The 7,173-nt window shown below is 43.0% G+C and overlaps 1 non-coding gene across 1 annotated transcript; it reads left to right on the top strand.

Moving 5' to 3' along the window:
• Positions 1–409: 409 nt before the first annotated feature.
• Positions 410–547, top strand: LOC119936349. The gene has a single exon (XR_005453709.1). It is a non-coding gene; the product is annotated as a small nucleolar RNA SNORA7 (small nucleolar RNA).
• Positions 548–7,173: the final 6,626 nt, after the last annotated feature.

The raw sequence follows: 7,173 nt of genomic DNA, 5'->3' as shown, positions 1-7,173 counted from the left end.
ATTGATTGACTGACTTGCCCCCTTCTACCTCACCTCATTGCTCTCCTACTACAACCCAGCCTGTACACTTTGCTCCTCTAATCCCAACCTATTCACTGTACCTACTGACCCAAGTAGTGCCTCTGGCCTGGAACACCTTCCTTCTTCATATCTGACAGACAATTACTCTCACCATCTTCATAGCCTTATTAATAATAAGTATGACATTTGTTAAGTGCTTACTATGTGCAAAGCACTGTTCTAAGCACTGGGTTGAAAGCACATCTCCTCCAAGAGGCCTTCCCTGACTAGTCCCTCACTTCATCTTCTCACACTCCCTTTTGTGTCACCCTGATTTGCTCCCTTTATTCACCCCTCTCTCAGCCCCATAGTGTTTATGTCCATATTCCTAATTCATTTGTATATTAATCCCCTCTCAGGGTCGCACCTGGAGAGTTTCCAGTACTCTACCAGTCTCGACTGCTGGGGGGAAAGTCAAGCAGAGGCATATCCATTCCATTCCTAGCTTGGGCAGTGGTTAGAGAGTGGAAGGCAATCTGCTACAAGTCAAAACTCACCTGTGCTGGGCAGCAATGGCATGGGAGAGACTCGAGGGTGGGCACTCAAGTTTACTGCATGGAAGGAAGCAACAGTAAACCACTTCCATATTTTTACCAAGGAAATTCTATGGATACACTACAAGAACAATTGCAGATGGAGGTGGGGTGTTCTGGGAGAGATGTTTCCATGATGTCACTATGGGTCAGACATGACTCAACAGCATAAGACAAGCTATATATTAATGTCTGTCTCCACCTCTAGACTGTAAGCTCGTTGTGGGCAGGGATGTTTTATGTTGTTGTGCTCTCCAAAGCACCTAGTACTGTGCTCTGCACACAGTAAATGCTTAATAAATATGATTAAATGATAACTCCTTCTCTTCAAAATATTTATTTTCCAAATTGTTTTCCATTTTATTCTCCTTTTCAGGTTAAGGTGTAATTGAAGTAGTTAGGATGTCTTATTTATTTGAAAATTGTTTTCCTTTGCAACTACCACTACTAATGGTATTTATTAAGTGCTTAATATGTGCCAAGCACTGTACTAAGCATTGGGGTAGATACAAGATAATCAGGTCAGATTCAGTTCCTGTCCCACATGGGGCTCACAGTCTAAGGGGTTGGGAGAACAGGTATTTACTCTGTTTTTATATATGAGGAATCTGAGAGATGGAGAAGTTAAGTGACTTGTCCAATGTCACAAAGCAGGCAGGTGATGGAGGTGGAATTATAACTCAGGTTCTCTGATTCCCAGGTCTGTGTTCTTTTCTCTATACCATGCTGCTTCTTTGGTGACCTCAGAGAAAGAGGATTTTGTTGACCAGTGGGAAATGTAAACTAGATTCTAGGATGTGATGCCATTGAAGGAGTTTGGGAATTTTATGTGGAGAGCAACTGTAAGAAAGGCACCTAGGATGCAGGGGAAGCTAACTTAGCTTGGAGATTTTAGGGGGCTGATCATTGAGGGAACAAGGGAACAAGAGTTGGGGGGAAATGAGGAAAAGAGGAAGAGAAGGAAGGGAAAGAGGAAAATAGAGGAGGTAAAAGGTATAAATGAAAGAGTGTATCATTCTACACCTCCTCAACAGGCACCGGGCAAGTAAGGCAGCTCTTTTTCCCCCTGCCTCCTAACTGTCCACCCACATGCCTCACTCCTGTCCAATCAAGTGCCCTGTAGGACCACACAAACCAGAATACCACACCAAGTATGATGGTCATTCATTCATTCAATTGTATTTATTGAACACTTACTGTGTGCAGAGCACTGTACTAAGCACTTGGGACAGTACAATACAGCAATAAAGAGGGACAAACCCTGCCCACAGGAGCTCATCTTGTTGCAGCTTCAGAATTCTGACCCCCAACTCGTTCATTCCCAGCCCCTGTGCACATTGTAAAATCTGAGTTCTAATCCTGGCTCCATCATTCATTCATTCAATTGTATTTATTGAGTGCTTACTGTGTGCAGAGCACTGTACTAAGCGCTTGGGAAGTACAAGTCAGCAACATATAGAGATGGTCCCTACCCAACAATGAGCTCACAGTCTAGAAGGGGGAGACAGACAACAAAACATGATCAATTGATCTACAAACAAACCATTGATCTACTGTGTGTCCTTGACATCAGTTACCTCACCTATAAAATGGAGATTAAGACTGTGAGCACCATGGGGGTCATGGACTTTGTCCAATCTGATTTTTCTTTTTTACAGTATTTGTTACTCATTTACTATGTGCCAGGCACTGTACTAAATGCTGGGATAGAGTCAAGTTAATCTGGGTGGGTTCAGTCCATGTCCTACATGGAGTACATAGTCTTAATCCCCATTTTTTACAGATTAGTTAATTGAGGTACAGAGAATGGAATGACTTGCCCAAGGTCACACAACAGACTAAGGGAAAGAGCTGGGATTAGAACCCAGGTCCTTCTGACTCCCAGGGCATGCCCTAACCACAAGAACAAGCTGCTTCTCTAATTACCTCATATCTTCCCAAGCACTTAGTTCAGTGCCTGGCACTTAGTAAGAGCTTAAAAAATACCATAAAAAAACAGACAAAAGAAATCCCGTCAGTCACAATCAATCAATCAATCAATTGTATTTATTGAGCGCCTACTGTGTGCAGAGCACTGTACTAAGCGCTTGGGAAGTACAAGTTGACCACATATAGACTGTGAGCCCACTGTTGGGTAGGGACTGTCTCTATATGTTGCCAATTTGTACTTCCCAAGCGCTTAGTACAGTGCTCTGCACATAGTAAGCGCTCAATAAATACGATTGATGATGATATAGAGACAGTCCCTACCCAACAGTGGGCTCCCAGCTCCACACTCATGCCTTGGAGACCTCAGTCTCTATTTGTGTCACAGTAGTGGAGTCTAAATCTATTCCCAGCTTCCAGCTTGTGCAGTGGAGATCTCACACACTGGAGCAGGCACAAGAACTCCAGCCCCAGCTGGCAGGGTTAAGATGTACAGACACCATAATAATAATAATAATAATAATAACGGCATTTCTTAAGTGCTTACTATATGCCAAGCACTGTTCTAAGCGCTGGGGAGGTTACAAGGTGATCAGGTTGTCCCACGGGGGGCTCACAGTCTTAATCCCCATTTTACAGATGAGGTAACTGAGGCACAGAGAAGTTAAGCGATTTGCCCAAAGTCACACAGTTGACGATTGGCAGAGCCAGGATTTGAACCCATGAACTCTGACCCCAAAGCCCGGGCTCTTTCCACTGAGCCACGCTGCTTCTCTTCTTAGCTCCTCTCCTAATTTTTTTTTTTTCCAAATCCAATAATGGCACTAGCAACGCAACACTGACACAACAATGGTCGTGAAGCTAATGGTGCTGCTCCCAAGTGCTAAATCCCGGGCCTTCTGTGGCCTTCTCAGAATGAGTGCCCACACTAGATTCCTATCATTTAAACTGCCCTAAAGGAAGCCCTTAGTACAGTGCTCTGCACACAGTAAACACTCAATAAATACAATTGAATGAATCAACCCTAAGCTATAACTCAAAAACAAAAATTCTAAGCCTACACAATTGCTCTAACAATAATAATAATAATGATGGTATTTGTTAAGTGCTTACTTTACTATGTGTGAAGTACTGTTCTAAGCAGTGGGGGAGATACAAGGCGATCAGGTTGTCCCACGCGGGGCTCACAGTCCCCATTTTACAGATGAGATAACTGATGGACAGAGAAGTGACTTGCCCAAAGTCACACAGCTGACAAGTGGCAGAGCCAGGATTAGAACCCATGACCTCTGACTCCCAAGCCCATGCTCTTTCCATTGAGCCACGTTGCTTCTCTATCACTCACCCTTCCAAAATGAGGGAGTAACCAAAACCCCATAAAAATAATTGCTTGCTTGTCATCTGGAAATTAATTGAAGACAAATTTTTTTTGCCATAAATATAACAATAGTATGTCTGATAATAAATACCTGGAGTGTGGAGTGTAGCTCTTACCTTCCCATCTTACGAAGGTCTTCCTTCTTATTTTAGGGAAGCAGTGTGGCCTAATGTATAGAGAATGTGCCTGGAAGTCAGAGGACCTGGGTTCTAATCCTGGCTCTTCCATTTGTTCGCTCTATGACCTTTGGGTAAAACATTTAACTTCTCTGTGCCTCAGTTCCTCAGCTAAAAAATGAGGATTCAATGCCTGTTCTCTCTCTTATTTAGACTGTGAGCCCCATGTGGGGCAGGGATTCTATCCAACCTGCTTGCCTTGTATTTTCCCCAGTGCTCAGAATAGTGCTTGACATAGAGAAAGCACTTAACAAATACCATAAAATAAAGCAAAACAAACAAGGTCATAGTAGAACTGAATAAGGTGTGGAGGATGGCATCTGTTTTTATCAGGGACATGGAGCAGCTTCTGCACTAAGGTGGACTGGAAGGATTGACCCACTTTGTCTTAAATGTAGGCAAGAACATGAGGGCTATTAAGGGAGAAGGGAGGCTGTTTCCTGAGAGAAATAGGTGGGGTTCATTCATTCATTCACTCACTCGTATTTATTGAGTGCTTACTGTGTGCAGAGCACTGTACTAAGCACTCGGGAAGTACAAGTTGGAAACGTATAGAGACGGTCCCTACTCAACAACGGGCTCACAGTCTAGAAGGGGGAGACAGACAACAAAACAAAACATGTAGACAGCTGTCAAAATTGTCAGAACAAACAGAATTACACCTATATGCACATTACTAACAAAATAAATAGAATAGTAAATATGTACAAGTAAAATAAATAGAGTAATAAATCTGTACAAATATATACAAGTGCTGTGGGGAGGGGAAGGAGGTACGACGGGGGATGGGGAGGAGGAGAGGAAAAAGGGGGCTCAGTCTGGGAAGGCCTCCTGGAGAAGGTGAGCTCTCAGTAGGGCTTTGAAGGGAGGAAGAGAGCTAGTTTGGCAGATGGGCAGAGGGAGGGCATTCCAGACCAGGGGAAGGATGTGGACTGGGGATCAACGGCGGGACAGGCGAGAACGAGGTACAGCGAGGAGGTTAGCAGCAGAGGAGCGGAGGGTGCGGGCTGGGCTGTAGAAGGAGAAAAGGGAGATGAGGTAGGAGGGGGAGAGGTGATGGACAGCCTTGAAGCTGAGAGTGAGGAGTTTTTGCTTGATTCATAGGTTGACAGGCAGCCACTGGAGATTTTTGAGGAGGGGAGTAACAAGCCCAGAGAGTTTCTGTACAAAGATAATCCGGGCAGCAGAGTGAAGTATAGACTGAAGTGGGGAATGACTGGAGTTGGCAGTGGAAACATGGAGCTAGCTTCATCTAAAGAAAGACTTGGGAGAGAGGCCACCCACAAGGGAGCACGGCCCGGAGAACCCAAATGGTCATCAAAGACTTGGAATACCAATATTACTTTGTGTGTCATAGATTGTTTTCAAATTTATTTGGAAAAAAGACTTTTAAAAGGTTATTAATGCTAGTACCAAGTTTACTGCCCTTCAGACCAAGGTGCCACTCCAAGTCTTTGATGAATGGTACCTTGGGCTGAAGGGAATCAAACTCGGTACTAGCATTAATAACCCTTTAAAAGCATTTTATTTTAATTCATTCATTGATTCATTCAATCACATTTATTGAGCCCTTACTGTTGCAATGCACTGTACTAAGCGCTTGGGAGAGTACAGTATAACAACAGACGCATTCCTGCCCACAGTGAGCTCACAGTCTAGAGGGGGAGATGGACATTAATATAAATAAATGCATAGATAAGTAAACAAATTACAGATATTATACACATACATAGTGAATTTGAAAATAAATTCAAATTTGAATGAATGAATGAATTTGAAAAAGAATTTGAAAGAATTTGAATTTGAAAATAATCTATGACACACAAAGTGTTACCGGTATTCCAAATTTTTGAAATATCAGTACATTTTGACCTTCATTAAAATGTTTGATTGAAGATATCAATAAACTCTATGAGAAATAACAATTCAAGCAATGTCATCACTGTGGTGATGCCCCTGAGTAATTTTCAGTGGAAGGTCAAGCATTTAATTTGAGTGAACCAAAGAAATATGGAGATTGCTACTAACATTTGCATTGCTCTATGTTTCTTAGCAATTAAATGTCCTTTATCAGAGAAGCAGCCTGGCTTAGTGGAAAGAGCATGGGCTTGGGAGTCAGAGGTTGTGGGTTCTAATCCCGGCTCTGCCACTTATAAGCTCTGTGACTTTGGGCAAGTCACTTAACTTCTCGGTGCCTCAGTTACCTTATCTGTAAAATAGGAATTAAGCATGTGAGCCCCGCGTGGGACAACCTGATTATCTTGTATCTATCCCAGCACTTAGAACAGTGCTTGACACACAGTAAGGGCATAACAAGTACCATCATTATTATGACAAATGGCCCTGATGCTAGTCCAGTTGAGTATCATTCAAGATATCAGGAAACCTGGATTTGAAACCCAGCTCTCTCCTTTCTAGGGCTACACCTTCAATGGCCAAGGTTTTGGACTGAAGAACAAACTAAGCTATTCTGGGAGGTGGATAGGTCCAGCATGAATTCTGAAAAATCCTGACATACATGGTGGAGAAAATCAAAATGTCTATCAAGGCAAATGCCTACTGAGCATTAGCTCTACTGCACATCACTGATACTATACTGTGGTCACTTTGGCCATAAATATGTCCTACACATAAAAAAATGTGAGTGCACTTAGCAATGTCCTGCACTCCTCCCCATTAATCCTTTCCACTTGACTCTGCATTTTGGGAACCAGTGGGAACGTGACTGGCAGGGACCAGACTGGTAGGGCAAACCACTACCACTGCAATCAATTTCTTTGAACAGATTATATGTACTGAAGTCTTGGGACCAGTATTCATTCATTCAATCATATTTATTGAGCGCTTACTGTGTGCAGAGCACTGTACTAAGCACTTGGGAAGTACCAAGAGACTCACTCCATCATCACTATCACCATGATTATTACTGAATGTCTTTTTATTGGCTTGGAATAATATTCATCATGTCTCCCTGGAGAAAGGTGATCGTATGTGGTTTTCTAAATAGAGCAGGAGCAGGATTCCGGGGAGTAGGGCCCAAGGCCTGGAAGGAACCAGAAAGGTGGACAGAAAGAGCACATGGGGGCTCTGGAGGCAACAA

The sequence above is a fragment of the Tachyglossus aculeatus genome, chromosome 1 (genome assembly GCF_015852505.1).
Source record: "Tachyglossus aculeatus isolate mTacAcu1 chromosome 1, mTacAcu1.pri, whole genome shotgun sequence".
In the NCBI taxonomy this organism is placed as follows: domain Eukaryota; kingdom Metazoa; phylum Chordata; class Mammalia; order Monotremata; family Tachyglossidae; genus Tachyglossus; species Tachyglossus aculeatus.
The sequence above is the reverse complement of the archived record's forward strand: the minus strand, read 5'-3'. Positions and strand labels throughout refer to the sequence as shown.